The following is an 18777-nucleotide window of genomic DNA, read 5'->3' as shown; positions in this document are numbered from 1 at the left end:
ATCACATCAGACAAGCAAAAAATCTGACAAATGTGCCTCATTGGAATCAATATTCTAATTTATTGCATATGACTAAACATCTCCATAGCACTTCTTAGAATAACCTTTTAAATTTGACCTTATGACTTCGGTCAAACATTTGCTTTCACAATTTTCTCATTGATTGCTCATACACACCTTTTCAACTCCGTTCACAGCTTTTCAATGGAACTGAGGTCAGGGCTTTGAAATCCCTCTCCAAAACATTGACTATATGTTGTCCTCAAACCACTTTGAAAGTGATTTGGTTCTATGCTGAGAGTCAATGTCAATTTGAGAGAGTTTTTTGTATGTTTACTGGTTGATATGGTGGGCCAAGATGCACTTTCTTGCATTGGAAAATTACATACAACAACAACAACAACAACAACAACAACAACAACAACAACAACAACAACAATAAACATATCTCCTTGGTGTTTTGGCTGTTTTATTTTTTTCTGTTGTCAGACCATGCATCCTATTCAGGTTTTTTAAGAATATGTTCTGCCATTTCAAGCATACTATATTGTCACTGTCCTAAAATAATGACATATGTCATTATTTTACTCTTAAGTTCTTCTTAAAGCTAAAAAAAATGTTGAGCATCATCCTCTGTTATTTTGACACTGCACTTATTGATAAAGTAATATTTAAAAAAACAAGTGTAAATCTGAAAGTACTATTTATGTGGCCCAGAAAAAGTTGACACAAAAGGCACCAAAGGGAGTAAACCTTCATATCACCCTGGAACCCAGAAACCAACAGATCCTGATAGTTGCACCAAATCCTCAATACCACCAATTACCTAATCAGAGGTGGGATTCATCCACAAGAAAACTACTCAACCACCCAAGTACTGTCTGATCTTTCATTATTCAGGAATTTAGCGAATATAAATAATTTTGGTAATCATAGCTGACCTAAAACTGAAAAGGTTAAGTCTGAGAACTGGTCCTGAAGAATTGGTCCTGGCTCCTGGTGTGGCCCCTGTACTTTAGAGATAATACTAAGTTAATTTCTTATGATGATATGAGCTGGCACATAAACTGTATCTAAGTGGTCCCTTTAACTTATTATTATATTTTACCTTCACGGTTTTACTTTAGCAATGAAGTAAAAAAAAAAAAAATGGTGTTGCACTTTTAGTAGGATCAAGTATGTTGACAGGATGACAGTTTTCATCTGACAGATCAGGGGTTTGCAACCTGCAAACCCCTGATATACTAATTAAGTGATGGAAATTTGCATTGTTATTTTTTTTTGTTTTGTTCATTTGTTTTGTGTTTCCTGTGAAAAAAAAAAAAGCAAAACAAAACACTGACCCTCTTGGTAATTTACACCACAACTGCCACTGGCTTCAGCTGAAGGTCCTTGTCTAAACGACAACCACCTACCAACGACTAAAAGTATGTAAAAGGGCACTCTTTGGTTTTCGCTTATTGTTTTCGTCTTTTTGTCTTCTATTTAAGAAAGATAACGCTTTAACAACTTTCTCCGTAACGTCTCTGAGTGAGCGACGGAAAGGTACGTCACTGACGTCAACAGTCAGTGAGGGGGGTGGGGGGCAAAAACTGACGCTGACACTCAAGCCGGAGCTGAGAAGAGGGGGACTAGTGTTTTGTTTATTTTTTCTTTAATTTATATCGTTTTATTCTTTAGTGTTGTGTTTGTATTTTGCAGTACTCCATTGACAGTATTGACTGACCTGCTTTTAAGCGCTTGCTTTACTGCCGTTAACTTTCGTGGCGCTGTCCCCTCACGCGGCGCTATTTTGACAGTCGGGTCGCAGTGATCCAACTCAGGCTAGCAGCAACATCACATTAGCAGCGGTAAGTCATTCTGGGAGCTAGCAAACCTAATCCCCCTATTTAAGGACACAACAGTGCTTGGATTGCTTTATAACAAGATTCACATCGCTGTAGACATGTACTGTCTTGCCTGATAGACGTTGTTGACTTAAACAGTAGGATTTATGAGCCCTGGATACTTAGCGTACATTGAAAAGAAAAGGCTAGCTAGCCTGGCTAATATTAGCTTGGTAGCTAATTATACTCTTTGGAGGAAGCAGGCTAGAACGAGAAGCTAGCTATTGTTAGCGGCTAGTATTTTCAGTCAACTGCACAGCCACGACTGACCATACTGCCGAATATCCTTCACAGTGACAACTTTAAGGATTTTCCACACGGCAGTCTAAACACACGGCCACCAAAACGGTAAGCTGAACCACGAAGATGACTTGAGATAATCTATAATTGATGATCTACTATATTTAGTCCCATTTGTAATGTAACATGAAACACCATCTTTAAAGTCCGCGTACTCAATGGCAGGCACGAGATGGCTAAGATAGCTCACAATCTTCTTCGTGGTGTGAGAAAGATGTTGCTGAAACTCGGCGTTTGTGTGAATAAAGTGGAAATTAAGGCATTTATAGTTGCGGATGGGTCCAAATGTTAAAATTAGAATACATTTAGAGAGACGTTTAAAGCACGCAGCGCAGTCAATGGTATCATCACCGTGCTGTAGATACTATATATATATATAGTATCTACAGTATCAGTAGTATATATATACAGTAGTATAGTATCTGAAAATGTGTATGTATGTAAATATATATATTTACATACATACACATTTTCAGTGAATACAAGAAAAATGACTGTAGTTATGTTATAGCAGATGAAGTAAAATAAAAACAGAACAAAGTTTTCAATTGGATGATTATGTCAGTTTTTGTTTAGAATATGCTAATCTTCCTTGATTGAATGGATGATATTGTTGTGATACTTTTGATTTAACGTTAAAGGGACTGTATTATGCATTTTCCAAGCTCATAGTGTCATTTTGTAGCATAATCAAGTAACTGTTACCTTCAGTTCTTATAAAATGGTGTATATGTCAAACATAACTTAAAAGAAATTTAACTTCACACTTTGACACCTTGAAATTAGGCTTGTGTCTCTTTAAGAAGCTTCTACTCTTTCTGGCATCCTGCCTTCAGCTCATAATCACAGTGCCTTTCTATTATGTCATTTCAGCTGGTCTTAGGTGTGTTGGCCTGAGAGGTGGTTTACATGATAAGCTCGGCAGATACACAGTTGTACCAGGTGTTTGCTAACTGCTGCTACCGCTAGTCTGGTGGAGCAGAGTGGGGAAGGCATGAAGGAGGGGTTGTTCAGTGAGGCAGAAGCTCAGCTGGACACTGCAGCTCCCAGGTGGAATTTGTGAGATTAAGTGTCTAGGCAACCCCTAATGGCTGCCATGGGAGATTCAAGAATTTCTCAAACATGCATGAATGAGTCAATGCAACACTCCAAGTATGTTTTTGATGAGGGATTAATATTATAATATGAAATAAAGCTCAAAGTCAATTTTATATTAAAACAGCCTTTTAAATTGCAATTTTAAATCCCTTTAAAAGTACTCTTTATTCAGAAGCAACACCATCATGCAAACAATACATTCTTGAAAATGAAAATAATTGGATTTTATTGGAATTGAACTGAAGATCTCTTCCTACTTGAAGTATAGGTGGTTGTTGTGCTCTCCTTAAGCAGGGTTCTTGCTGTGCATTTATTGACCGTCCCAGCCTAAAATATTTAATTGTGAAATAATTATTTTAAAAATCTCACGTTGTAAGCTTGTTCTTGTGGTTGATGGTAGAGGTGTGCTGATTGATCGGCCACGGATCATAATCGGCCGATTTCCATGAAAAAGTGTATGATCTGTGATCGCCGATCACTGTCTCTTGTTGCTAATTACCAAAACCGATCACATTTATTTCACTTCGTAGCCTGCGTGTGTAGTGTATCTCTTCTTTCCTTCACACTGCGCAATTGCGCGGCAACAAATCCTGTCATGTGGAACTATAACACTCGGAGTGAATGGGCACGTTTGCATGTTGTGGCGGAAAGTTACCTTGGGGTGAAGCACATCAAAATACATCATCACAACAAATATAATATGGCATTTAAAAAACAAGCACTTGACAGGGTTTGGCTAAATCGAGGCTCAATGCAGGAAAAAAAGAACATCTGGAACGGCCAGATAGCAGGTAAAGCAGCGCACAATACCAACACTCACCCGGATTAGCATCATGGTCAGAAAGCTAAACAAATAATCTGAAAAATAATTTAAATCTTCAAGCTGGCGGTGTAAGACTCTGGTCCTACTTTTGCTCTTGGACCGCCTTTATGTGCTGCTGGTAGTAATATTTCACAGACATATCACCGCTCAACCTCCACCAGACAGTGAACTCTCACTCCGAACATCTGCTTAAAGCTGCAGCATGTAACTTATAAAAAGAACAATTTTAAATGTGTATTAAAAAATGTCTATTATGTCTAAATTAGGTGAATTTATTGCCAGATAATTTTTCCATTTCGCCAGATAACATAGTATCATGTATACCTAAAGCGAAAAATTAACAGCCATTCCAGGTGATCGGCCTCATGGATGATCGGTATCGGAATCGGCAGCAAAAATCCTGATCGGAGCATTCCTAGTTGATGGTTGTTCAGTGTGTCAGGTGCATCTCAGCTCTCTCTCAACTAAAAAAAAATAAATGAAAGGTGTCGAATGTTTTCTGGAAAAATTGAGCAGTGTGACTGGCACTGTGACTGTGTCTGATTCGTGCCCTCTTTTGCCCAGCCATGTCTCAGTTCCCACCTCCTCTCCCTCTTTTCAGCTTCTGACTAACAATAGGTCCATTAACCACTGTAACTCAGCAGCAATTTGTGCAATCTAGTGTCTTCCATCTAGCAATGTGGCACAGGTTACCATTAAGATTTTATAATGTCCTGCTTGCACAGTGAGACACATTCAAGTCGTACGATTTGGAATTCGCAGTGTGTTTCGGGCTTTAATTAAAGGTGGAAGCTGACAGCAGAATTTGAATGTGATCAACAGGACTATGACATTTTCAATTTAGTTTTTTAATATACACTGCTGTAGATTCTCAGTCATTTGCAGCTATTTACATAGTGCTAATTCGCAACAAACATTGCCTCAAGGAATTTTACAAGCAGACAAGTCAATCCAATCGTGCAGACAGACTTATAGTCAGTTACATGCATTTCAAATTGATCATAGTCATCAAATAAAGTTGGAAAGTTTAATTTTCCAATTGTATAAAAAGTTTTCTAAGGAAATCTAGTTGATTGTATTGAGTCACTGACTTGCAGCTTTCAATCCTATAGATAGCAACAGTGGACAGTTGCTTGCATTGCGTCATTGACTTTGCAGCAGTCCCTCATTCTGAGCGCGAATGTGGCGACGGCGAAAAGGAAAAGTCCCTTTTTAACAGGAAGAAACCTCAAGCAAAAAAAGCCTGGCTTGGTGTGAGTGCCCATCTGCCACAACTTACTGGTATTTTAAGAAGATAAAGCAGATGCGTAAATCAAAACAAAAAATGCAGGTTACGTACTGGTCAAGGATTTGCTTTTATGTTTTATGTCCTCATTTAGGATGGAAACACAGCTAAATGGATAAGATTTCAGGTCCAGAGGATAAGACGGAGCACAAAGTTGCTCACAAGAAAGACTCAGCCATTGTTCCTCAAAAAGTTTATTCTTTTTGAGGAGAGACAGAGAATAAACTTTTTGAGGAACAGATATCCCTTAAAATTATTACTCGATTAATTAAAACCCTATGAAGTCCTTCTTGTTGAAGCTATAGATTTTTTTTTACACTTATTTTGAGGTATTGAATCAGTATAGGTTTTTTGCAAGTTTTTTTTTTAAGTCTAGCATTCAATAATTTTAACTTTAGACCTTATAAATTGGGGTGCACTGATTGCAGTGTCCTGGCCGATTGCCAATCAAACTTTAATAAATCTGACCTTCCAATTGATATTTTGGCCGATACCAATTTGCAGAAAACATCCATTTAGATTTACAAAGTTTTATTTAACTTGCTTGAGCTATAAGCTCTAAATGCTTTATTTTGGTGTTGTATTTATATCTGAATAGTTTTTTAGTTTTATTTTAACTTTATGCAACTTGGAAAAAAAACTTGACTTTTGTGCAATATGTCAGTTCTTTTTTGAATGAACAATTGCATGCTTTCATTAATTTAGTTACTGAATATTATGTCATCAATATTAAACAATGGAACAATGTAGACTGTCACAAATCAAATAATTTTCCTTTGTAACTCAGGGTGTTGCAGGTTTATGGTTGTCATTGTCTTTGTATGTACTTTGTGAATTCAGTAGGCAAGTTGGTGTGGCTGTTGATATGTTTTGCTTAACTTGGAAAATCCTTTTGTTAAACTCAAAATTTTCCATTTGGAGTTTGAATGACATTTATTTCTTTACAGATCAGTTTTCACTATATCAATTTTAGCTTTACATAGTATTTATGTCTTTTTAAGTTTACTGTCCCATTGAAGTCTAATTTCTCGATCTGGAAGATTAATTTACAGTTTGTAAAACACATTTTTGTTGAAAAATGGTCATTGCTCTTTGTGTCGTGGCTATAGCCCTACTTTTTGACAGTGAAGCTGAAAATAGCAAGATTGCTGTGATAATTAGATGGGATCACAGCGCAGGCTTTCAGAGCTGTGATTCAACCATCTGTTCTGGGAAAGCGACATGTGCATTTGTAAAGGGGAAAAAAAAACATTATTTGCATTCTCAAATGATGTGATTTTTAAAAATTGCCAATTGAGGATTACCAGCAGAGCCACATTTGCTGATAAAATTGCCATGAAAATCTGTTCTCTAGTAGTTTAATGGGCTATTATAGTTTTCTGTGGTTAAAGTCTCTAACAAGAGCAATTTTCCATAAAAACTGTAGGCGTCACTGAGAACTAGGTTTTCTGTTTGAGTTGTTAAAGTGCTGATTCTAGCCTAGAATCAGCACTACTATGCTAGTAGCACTAGCATAGTAGATATGCTAGTGCTACTATAGCACCAACTGTTATTGTCCAGAGCAAAGAGCAGTTGACTTCATAGTGTTTGATTGAGACCAAACAGACTTTTTGTGCCACCTATTTAAAATCCAGTGCAATGGAACAAGATGCATTATGAGTTTTGGCCTGCCTAGAGCTTTGCCTTACATTCACAGTTATTTTTTTCAAAGCTAATATTAAAACAGTACTTGCAACATCACAATTTATGCAGTTCATGAACTAAACAACTAAACAGTTCACATGTTAGGATAAAAAAGGATGCAGGTGGAAGATGCAGGTGGAAAGATTTGCTTAAAGATTTGTCAGTGGAAATGTTCAGTGATAAACCAACATGGCTCTGCTGTAGGGAAGAAATCAGACATGAGCTGTTATCAAATTGAAGTAGGGCTAGCATCAGTTTCTGGTTTTACAAAAAAAGGCTTGTTGTGGCTGATGTCTCGATGAAAATGTGTTCTCTGTACCAAAACATACCCTTCCTGAGGTGTTTGTGTAAGGGACAAATCATTGAGAAAAAAATAATCTATAGTGAGATCTTCTCGAGGTGAGTCATTGAATCCACAATCTACTGTTGCTAAGGCCACCAGTGAGAGAGAGAAAATAATCTGCTTCTCTGACAACATATTTTCCCCTTTTGTACCCTGCAGCTTGTGAATCTTTGTGGTACATGTTTCTGCATTGCATGAACATTTGTAAATTGCATGAACATTTGTAAATTTAAAACGATTTGTTTTGTGAAGGTGCTTATTTTACTCTGCTAACGCCGAACTACAAGTTTTAAGACCAAACCTTATTGTTTTTGATTTCTTATTAAATACTCATAATAGCCAGAGTTATCATTGCAAAAGTATGATTTGAGTATTTTGTAGAATACCATCATGAAAACACTTGACTGTAATTATGTTCGATGTAATCAGTTTGTCAGCAAGTATCCATATCAGCTTCTATCTCTGAATCTGTCTACAGAGCAGCATAAGTAGAAGAGTGTCTTTTTCTAGAGAGATTTGAAGAGCTATTTATAGATCTCTGCCAAAGCACCAAGCGTGGTGCTGTTGCTGCTGCTTCTCTTCTCTTTACCACTCCTGAGTCTGTTCATCTCCCTCTCCATCTTTATTTGTTCCCCTTTCTTTCATGTTCTTGTGACTCCTATTGCATTTCCGTTTTTAGTGTTTTTGTTTTTCAGTTTGCTTTTCATGCCCATCTTTAGCTTCAGTTATATACATTATTGATCTGAGTAGAAGGGAATTGACAGCATAAAGACTGGCCTGAGACTGGGTATGTGTCACTTAAGTGTCAGTGATCCAATAGTGGAGGGTTCTCACAGAACACATAAAGGGAAAACGGTATGCATGGTTATACCAACATTTTAGTTTTTGCTTGGTGTTTGTGTATGCTTTTCTTATAGGTTTTCTATTGCAGCAGGCTTTACTCGCCTACTAATAAGCTCATAATGAAGAAATATATTTTCAATGAATTTTTCTTTCCTTTTTTAGTTTCTCTTTGGTTTTAGAAAAGCAGTACGTTGCATGTCAAAACTGAGGGATAAACCTCATCAGTCTCTGTTCCTTTAACTGTTTATTCTCGCTGGACGACGACTGTTTCTTTTTGCTACTTTCCATATCTAACAGTTCTGTAAAAAGAAGCAACCAGGTTGTTCAAGTGCAGGATGCAGCTGGACTTGTTTTAGGCATTAGATGACATTAGTGCATGGCATCCCCTTTATCCCAGTCATGTGGTCACCCTAAGACAAATTTGTCCAGGGTCATGCTAGGATTACAAAGTCATCGATTGGTTTGTTGTCTTAATGGATATAAGGTTTGCAAGTTTTAATGAGAGTAGCAATTCATTTTCTCAACTTGTTAATGTTTTGCACAGTTCTTAAATTGTGAGTGTGTTGAGGTGACGGCACTCATCACAGTCAACATTGCAGCTAATGCTGCCCTGTTGCACCTAAGTAAAATGTATGATGTAAGCGTAGAAAATGTGCCCTTGATAAGAACAAAAAAGACGATGTAAATTTGAACTTTCATCTTTTTACCCATGGACAACCTTGAAGGTACATGAAAGGGTTTCCCTCCGTGCTTTAGGTGCCTAACGAACAAGAGAAACATTTAGAGCATGTAGGGTGATTTCTTTTCAAATGAACTGCAGATTATTGGCATTGCTCAATATTGTTTGGCCTTAAAGCCAAACGTTAAAGCTTACATGGGCAATAAACATATTCTGAAAGCAATGTGTTGCTTCAGTACCTGGGCTTACTATTTATTAATGCAACTCTAAGCTTTCAGTAAATTATGTTTATTGTATGATGTAAGGACAACATGCTATTAACGCATTGATAGTTATCATTGCAATCACTATATTGGTTGCAATTTATACACATTTTCCCAACTCTAATGTTGTTTCTTATTACCACAATGTGCCCACCACTTTTTATGGTTTTATTAATTATTAGTTTCTCTAAAATCTGTGTCCGATGTGGGCATCAAGGGCAGTGAAAATCCACTCAACTGGCTAGATTTATTTTTTTGCATGCTGGACATGAATGCATGTTGCTTGAAATATAATATCCTACCAAATATTGCTTCCAGTCAGTCCTTTGACTGATTGGATGCAATCAGTAGACATTGATGCTGTGATGACATTTGTGATTCAATATATTATGAAGCTGTTAAGTTGTCTACGCTCAACAAAACGGTGACAGCAGTCATCATGTCTTTGGCACTTTTGTCTTATAGTTAAATCCTCCATGAAGATTGATTAAGAGCCCTGTGACATGTTTCTGTAGCTGCTGTGGTAAGTCTGTGGAAGAAATGCATTCAGTGAACTAGATGGCAGTAAGATAAGTTCCTTAGCTCATATTTATCTGACTCTTATACACACTTAATCTGTTGTTTGAGTATTAGAATTAGAAAGGCATATAATAACTTAGATATGGGGCAGAAAACTTGCAGAATTTTGGCTTCTTATGAGTAAAGAAATGTTTATATGACATTAAAAGTGAAACATTCAAAATGATTCAACAGTAGGTATCTAATCTAAGAAAAATGGTGACTATATAAAATTTTATAGATTTCATAAGATTAGGGACATTGCTAAATGTTTTTTTTTAACTCGTATCTTCAGGTGACAAAATACATAATTCCTCCATGAAACATCAGATTGACATCTTTAGAAAATGTTGTTTATGGAGTAGAACAATTTTAAGTGCAGGTTTATAGTGATGTAATTTTTATGTTTTCAAAATGAATAACATTATAGTGTCATATAACGGAACTGCATATTTAGAAGTGACAAACAATGCTGACAGTGTTTTTATTTACTGTTGTATATTCTTAACATTGTAGGTAACTTTGATTACTGTTTCTGCCATATTATCTACATATGGTGTTTTAGTTGTCAGAAACTGGCACGGTCACTATTATTCAAAGATAATTAGAAGCTGGGCCAAAACCTTAGTTGACCACACATATTTCAGTTGAAGCTTTACCCAATCAGAACACAGCTACAGAGCTTAAGTAACAACCTTACATAAAGTTTGCTGCTAAAATAATTGTTGTCGCTGAACTTTTGATTGCCCCTGTTCCGCAGCATCTTTCAGCTGACGTTTGCAGTTAAGTGACTGTATGGAGAACATGCAAATATGTTGTCTAGTGGGAATAAGGTTTTTCTTCCTAATGAGGTGGTTTAATTTGTTTCTTCCTCAATCTCCTTTTCTTCCCTTCTCACATTGCTCCCCGGGTATAATTTTTATTTTTCATCCATTGCAGCAGTGCTAGAGTTTCACCAGCAGCTGTCAGTACTTGAAGCTTATTCAGTTTGGCCAGACACAGGCTGCAGATGATGACAGAGCTTCCGAAAAATGGAGAGTGATGAATGGCGCCTAGTGTGTCCTCAGACTATGTGACGTATCTTTTTTTTTTTTCTTTTTTCTTTTTTTTTTTTTAACAGAACAAAACCAAACCTTGAAACTGCATCTATTAAATTAACATTTACTGCAATTAGTCATTACAGAGAAGTGCTGTTGAATCAACTGATGTGGTAGTGGATCCAAGGAGCCCTTTTAACAGCTGGGCTTCTTGAATGCCCTGCTTCGGCCGTCATTGCAACTATATTGTTACAGAGGCAAAGAGCAAACAAGATGTGTAGAGGAGAGAGTGAGAATCTGCACGAAAGGGAGGGTTTGAGGAGCAGGGAGCGGTACAAACTGTGCGCATGATAGCATAAGAGTGGTAGGCAAAGAGGGGGCTAGTTTGCGAGCAAGGTTTTTCTCTTCCGTTGTAGTGCCACATTCAAATAAAGGGGGGGAAGCCAGAAGAGACTTTTTTTTGTTGTTGTTGTTGACCATTCTCATAAAACCAATTAAAAAAACAGAGCCGATAGTAGCTCCAGTGAGGAAGGTAACGCACCAGCCGTGAAGATGAAGAAAAGTACAATGAGCTGAAGATAGTGGCAGACCTGGAGTCTCTTGAATCTCTCTTCACTTGCTGCAGAAAATGGAATTCCTTCATTTGTACTACTACATGCTGAGGTAAATATTTTAAAAGCTTGGTCTTGATTGAGTGCTGCATTCACTAATTAATCTTTTTTTTTTACTGTGGTAAAGTTCTTTTAGTTGTGAGACTCCTACCTAAGCATAAGATCAACAAGGCTGTTATCTACATGCAGTTGAGGTTGTGTTGCATCTGTGTAATTGTGAGCTTTATTAAATTAGTGTATGATGTAGTCTTCTTAGCTATTATTTATCATGCATTGGCACTAATGTAATGACTTGTAATGGCAAGAACATCTTTTAAATGTTCTTCCTTTTATAAAAAATTTAAAAGATCCCTGCAGCATAGCTAAAGTCCTAGAGTAGCTTGGCAATTGTGGCATGTATCTTAAACATTTCCCCATATATATCTAATTTAATTTAGACAGTTCTGTTCTGGTTTTGTTATTGTTGGTGGTCTTTAATAGATGCTTACTAGTCAAGTTTGTGCTTACTGGTCAGTTTGTGCTTAAATGGATGATATAGATGTACAGACAAACATTTTTTTTTTCTGAAGCATTGATGAGGTAATAAGGAATTCCCTTCCTCTGTCTCTGTGTGGGAGGGTGGGGTTGGTCTGGTGGGGTGGAGAGTCACCAAGAAGTAGGCGCTTCCTTCCTTAAGCAGCAACACTGACAGCTTGAGGAAGGAGGGAAGAAGTGAGGGTTTAAAACCACTTACACAAAACACATTTGACATTTCGTCATGACCTCCTCCCCAATAGACAGATAGGCGCTTTGCAATTAAGGGGCATTCAATATATATAGGCTTGTTTTTAAAGCTAACCTTTGACCTTTCCTGTGAGTGAAATTCAGGTTTATCTGAACATTTGCAATTGCGTCTGCACCTTTATTTATGGAACACTGTGTGCAGGAACAGAGAGTAGATAGGAAGGTGAGAGGGAGGCTGCACAAGCGTGAGAAAATGCATAACAACAGATCCTTCTTGAATAAAAAATCTATTGCTATAAATAGCAATCCATTCTAATGGTGTGAACACAGATTCAGGTTTAGAGGGCCAGACTTGTCCTTCCTTTAGCTTGTATGGTGGTTCTGCCGTTTAAAAATCAGCACCACTATGCTCTTCATCATTTCTTCCCCTTCTGTTTTTTTTTTTTTGTTCACTTGGCCTAAATCTGTCTTGGATTGTATCTGGCCTGTTTATATAATGAGTGCCTCTATGTGTATGTGCATCTATCTCAGCATTAAAAACAACAAGCATACATCTCCTCTTCATCAGCTGCTGGATCTGTTCAGTTTGCCTTATTTTTACGAAATGCAAAGGATTTAATGATATTCTCGTCAGTTAGAAAAGACAAATGCCCACCAGACATTAGATAAAATAAAAAAAACAAAAAAAACTGCATGGGTGTTAGTTTTCAAGACTGTAAGTTTTTGACTGTTATCTGTTAGTCAAAAACTTACAGAGAGATGGGAGCAAAGAATGTTTCCCAAACTGCACACCATGAACTGATGTGACCAAAGATGAATGTATACCTTTGAGTAAAATTCTGAAATCCTAATCTTTATTATGGGGAAATAGTTTTGTACATGTGATTAATAGTTGCGTAGTTTGCAACTTTGTAAACTGATTTCCTATGTTGTGCACCTACATAACACTTCTAAGGGTGCGTTCACAACTGCCCGGGTTAGTCCACTTTAATCAAACTCTAGTTTGTTTGTCTAGAAAGTCCGGTTGGTTTGGGAGGTGCGAAGGTGCAATTGAACTCTAATGCAGAGTTTCAAACTTGAACGCTTGGCACTCAAGAGTTTGGAAGTCTTGAATGCCAAGCTGGCTGTTCCTGCTGGGCATTCTGAGTAAATAAAACCAAAACAAATGTGTGAGTCTTTCACTAGTGGGAGAAATTACTTTTAATTTTTTACCAAAGACGAAAGAGAAATCCTGCAACCATTAATATCTGACTCCACTCCACTTTTCTTTATATTTTATGATGAAGGAAGTTGTGCTCTTGTTTTCTTTTGAGGTTTTTGTCGTTTTCTTCAGTGCTTTTCAGTGCAGCGGCACCACAGGCAAGGGGATGAAATGGTTTTGTTGAACACAGTGCAGAGTGAAAACAAACTGCACCAGCAGGAAATGCAACACATGTTGTAGTTTTGGTCCCCAATTGACCTGAGTCTACTGGACTATCAGGTGTGAAAATGCCTGAAGTTGTCAGTATGCTAGCTGCTGAGGACTGATTTTTTTGTTAGAGGAAGCAAAGAGAGGAGCAAAATAAGAAAAATAAATCTTATAGCAAACTTCAGAGTGAAGTAAAATTTAACCGTTATTATTGGAGAAACTATATACTCTGATACATAACAGGTTATGAAGGACAGGAGACTTATGAGGAAGAAAGAAAGATGAAAAATGCTTCAGATTTTAAGTATAAGACATCTTTAACAGATAAACAGATGGTAGAGCACATTGCTGATGTGACACTGCTGTCAAGTCAGCTATGTGACCCAGAGACTAGCTTCTAATCTGAGCCAGAGCAGCAGTGACATACACACTCACTTTCACACAGATATTATAAGTAGGAAGCAAAGCAACCATGAAATTAACAATGGGGTATTTCAAATCAAAGGACCCGGTGAAAACATGACTAACAGTTTTTGAAGTTTATTAGGGATAGAAAACAAGTTGTAAAATGTCCACTGAAGTTTAGGATTTGCTCTCTTGCAACTTTGTGTACGCTTTATAGTGACAGCCTGACAGTTTGATTGACTAGATCTTTTTCCCAGCATGAGGCTAGCTAGCTGGCAACTCTAGAACCTTGATCACTGCTAAAAGTGTGCATGGTAAATCAGTGCGTTTGTGTTTATCACAAAGGAAAATTCTCGTCATTTGAGACAAGCCTGTTTTATATACAAAAAAATGAACATGTAGAGTTTGATTCTTACTTTATTAACTGCCAAATTTGAAGGACTCTAATCCCTGGTTCTGTACTATAACTTCAGCCATATTAATAGAATGAGTTTTGAGTTTTGCCTGACTAAAGTAGAAAAGCACAAGGCTGAATCTAAAATCCTGAGTTCCATAAGTTTGCCAACCTAGAGAAAAGTGTAAGGAACTGGAAAATCCCTTGTTGTTGTTGTTGTTGTTATTGTTTTGGAAAGATATTAACATTTATAAAAAATGTAGTTTCAACAAAATACTGAAAAATAATGAAAAATAAAAAAATCTTTTTGTGTTGAATATCAGGTACCTGCCATAATCATTTCTATTGTTCAAAATACAGCCCATACCATGTAAGCAAATATGAACGTTTTGAGTTGTTTTTAAAGTTGTTGGAATTCTGCAGTGAATAAAATCTAGTTGCATTGCAGAATATCCTAAATTTTCCTGATTTGCATAGATGGGACTACATCTCTTACAGTGGATCTCAAGTGTACAAACTTCTTTTAAAATGCTTGGTTGTATAAACAAAAATTAGGACCATCTGATTAATCTAAAATAAAGTTCTGTCCCAGTAGGATTTTTCTGACTTTTTGTCATTTGTTTCCTACATCCATGTACTGGTTTAGATTGTGAATACAAAAGATGAGAAGGATCTTGCTGTGCATAAGTCATCATACTAAAATATTAAGATTGAAACCAACACTTTGAAAAATATTTAATAGTCAATAGCTTTTTCGTTACCGTAGCAACTTTTTTTTTTTTTAAGTCGCTGGGTTCCTTATAGTTAAGAGCTAGCATTTGTGGCATCTTTTAGCTTTTTTTTTTTCTGTTCATCTGCCTCATAAGAAAAGTAACTCCAGAAGATTTTTTTTTCTTGTTGGCTAAGGAGGGTTGCTTTTTTTTTTTTTTTTCTGAATTTACTTGCTATGTTAGCAGATTATAAACCTTCCACCAGATTATTGTTTTAGTCATGTGAGCAGCTGTGGTGAGGGAAGGAGCTCTGTTGTTATTGCATCACTGTTGCTGGAAGAAGTGTGACAATTTGGGTAGGTGTGAATAGACTTAAATTGATTTTGACGCAATTGAGTATCGATGAATTTTTAATTTTCTGTAGTTTTTTTACATTGAAATAATGATTTGTTTTTCTGACAAGAAAATAATAGGCATAATTTACATCACAGCATTTGTCCCTGGCATAGTGACAAAAGTCATCAAATATTGAAGTAAAAACTGCACGCCTCTTTAAAATTAAGTAGAAGAAAAGACAAGCAGGTACTTGTTTGCATCCTACATGTAAAGACATCCAGACCCTAATAAAATCTCCCTAAAGGAAAATGTATTTTGCTCTGATGAAACAAAGTTTAAAGTTCTGTGATGTCATCTAAAAAGCGCTTGCCATCTCCCAAGAACACCCTGTCCATCTTGAAACATGGTGGTGGCACTTAGCTCTGGGGTTCATTTTCTTCAAAGAAAATTAGAATGTGAACAGTTTGAAAAACCAATTGGTTTTGAACTACAGCTAGTTGAATACAGGCTAGAAAGATGAATAATGAGTTTGTTTTTCAATATTGCATTGAGTCCAAGGATATATCCTTTCTCTTTCTTATTGTTTATTCAATGTCACATGCTGTTCTTATTTTTTTTCTTTAATTATGTAAAGCACCTTGAAATGCCTTCCTGCTGAAATGTGCTATACAAATAAAATTTGGTTGGTTGATTGATTGATTGATCCTAGTTCACATAAAGAACGAGGTTATTAGAGGAAAATCAAAGTTCTGGAAAAGCGTAGCCAGGGTCTCAAACCTGGTACTTCAGCGAGGAGTTGTACATGTTTGACAGTTAACTATTTGACTCGAACATTAAGATGAGTAACCGCTAACTTACCCATGAATACAAGATAAGCTTTGCATGTGAAGCTACCTACTATCTTTCCCATTGAAAAAAATTTTAGGTTGTTTAATAAATCTGGATGTAATAAAGCAATATTAATACTAGCTGCAATATCAATGTCAGTAATGATGAAAGTTGGACATGAAAGTTGTCAAAACATGTTGAAATAAATAAAAAGACATAAGTATAATCAACAAGGGTGTTGCTGTAATGAATTATTGTCACACCAGATTATTTCATTGCTATAGTAAACTATATGTGATTAAGACGCAGGTTGATTATTAAGTCACATTTATCACAGTTTTTTGTGCTTTTTTTGTCCAGCCTTATTTGGAAGTCTCACTTTGCTGATGTAAGCTCAATCTGTTCATTTCAAGGTGTAGCTTTAAGAGATCAGATAATCTCTGCCCTCATCAAGATGGAGTGGAACAGAACTGCGTGTGGTTAGACGGCGTGTTAGGGAAAGCATTCGTCTGTCTGCTCATTTCAATAACTGTGTGTTTGTGAATGAGTCACCTTCTGATCTCTCTGAAAATCCCAGAGTGTCTGTGTGGACACCTCCAAAGCATATTTTGTTGCATGTGTGGGCTTCGGTGTGTATATGTGATGGATCTGGGTTAACCAAGATTTAAGTAACTCATATTGCTTCTGTTGTTCTGTATGCTGTTTTATTTTTATGATTTTATGCAAGCATCTAAAGAAAAATACACCGGGCCTTGTGGTTGGGAAAAGCATGGGTCATAAGAGTGAAAAGGAAAAGAAAAATATGGGGGTGTTGAGGGATATGGCAGCTTTTCTCTTGGTGACAGAGCCTGTTGCCATGGAGCTGGTCCTCCCATTGGTGGAAGCACGGTCCAATCACATAAGAGTGCAGATTGTTTCATCATTGAGAACTTTTTCCTCTCTTCCTGTCTCACTATCCACCCCTTGCTCCTCCATGTTTCCCTCCTGTCTTCTCTTTCCTATCTCTCCAGCACCCTCTTCCACTGCTCCCTGCTTCCAACACTGAAGGAAGCCGATAAATTACATAAGGTTTATAATAATCGCAGTAGCTGCTACCCATTTTTATTCCGTGAAAGACAAACCAGCCATACTGGCACTGCAAGCCGAGTTGTCCACAGATCTTAACATTCTTAAGAAGACAAGCTACTTAAGCACTTTGAAAATCAAAATCTATTAATTTCACAGTTAAGAAATGTCATTTAGCTGTATCTTGTCACAAAAGGTTTAAATGTTTGACGAGCACATTAGAGACGGGCCAGCAGCTAAAGGGTCTCTGGTGGTGTTAAATTTTTTAGTGCCTGCCAAACTATAGTGAGGTATCTTTCTCAGACAGCTTAAAGATAATATTATTATATTAGGTGACTGTCTTTACTCTGTTGCCTTCCCAAAGCTTATCTCAGTTTAGTGAACTATGTAGATTTATTAGTAATTCTGAGTTGTTTGTTGTTTTTTTTTTTTTTTTTTTTTTATTGGTCTCATTTCTCTTTAGTTTTCTGTGCACAGTTTAATTATATGTTTGACTAAAAATGCATAGCTTGAGTACTTGGAAGCTTGTTTTTGATCTTGATGGAGCATAAACAGCTCTTTGTAGTTCAAATGTCATATAGAGACACAAACAGATGCTTACTTTATTACTTTTGAACGCATTCATCGTAGTTTCTATTTTGTGTGCTATGATTGTATGTATAACTCCAAACCACGAACTGCACTCAGATATAAGAAGCCATGTATCTCTGGTGTACACAGTCAGTGTTTAAGAATATCACTCTGTTTGTATGCACAGCTGCAGTGAAACAGGATATCTGCATTCATTTGTTCAGAAAGGATGATTATTTAAAAATTTCCAGTGTAAAATGTTATTTCTAAATCTTGCTAGGCAGATTTCTTAGAAAGGAAATACACTGGGGAATTACCGCTGGGTTTGTTGTTTGCCAAATTATTTTTGTTCTTTTTACAAGAAGTTAAGTCGTGCATTTGTCTTGTAATCTTCACTTTTTTTGGTCAATCCTGACAAATTTTACCTGTCCTCTCAAGGATGGCAATATATGTTACTGTAATACTGTGTGGAAGATTACAATTGTTAGAATTGTTGTCCAACCAGAATGGCTGAGCAGTGTGGAGGTAGCCCTTTAGCAATTGGCTGAACGTGCTTTTATAGTTGCATGTAAGAAAACAAATTGAATAATTACTGTATGGGAAAATGTGAGTGGCTTGTTTTGTAGCAGTTTTTACGTGAATGAGTAACAGAATTATGATGTTCTGTGTTTATTTTTATCATATTTTCTGCACTTTTGTCACTCTGGAGTACAAGTTGCATCATTCAAAAATGTGTAAGGAACAGAAAATAAAACACACAAGTGGCATTTATTTAGAAATAATCAAATGTGAGGGGAATCTTGTACATGTTAATCATTTGATCCGATCTTGTTTTCTGTTGCCTGCACCGTTCACAAGACTCTTTCCAGTGGCATGTTGTTTAAAAAAACCCCAACTATGGACTTGTTCTTCTGGCTCTGGCTATCTTG

The 18777-nt window shown here is 36.7% G+C and overlaps 1 protein-coding gene across 5 annotated transcripts in view; it reads left to right on the top strand.

Moving 5' to 3' along the window:
* The first annotated feature begins 1559 nt into the window (after positions 1-1559).
* LOC103135714 (R3H domain-containing protein 2-like) overlaps positions 1560-18777 on the top strand; it is a 32308-nt gene continuing 15090 nt past the window's right edge. For 2 of the 5 annotated variants that reach the window (XM_007548614.2, XM_007548582.2), the window contains exons 1-2: positions 1561-1850; positions 2181-2234. The gene's annotated coding sequence lies outside the window, so the exon portion shown is untranslated. Of the gene's footprint in view, positions 1851-2180; positions 2235-10876; positions 11462-18777 lie in introns of those variants that run through there. The other 3 variants (XM_007548606.2, XM_007548591.2, XM_007548600.2) reach the window with 3 other exon arrangements.

Source organism: Poecilia formosa, unplaced genomic scaffold, assembly GCF_000485575.1.
Source record: "Poecilia formosa unplaced genomic scaffold, Poecilia_formosa-5.1.2 Scaffold2, whole genome shotgun sequence".
Lineage (NCBI taxonomy): Eukaryota > Metazoa > Chordata > Actinopteri > Cyprinodontiformes > Poeciliidae > Poecilia > Poecilia formosa.
The sequence above is the reverse complement of the archived record's forward strand: the minus strand, read 5'-3'. Positions and strand labels throughout refer to the sequence as shown.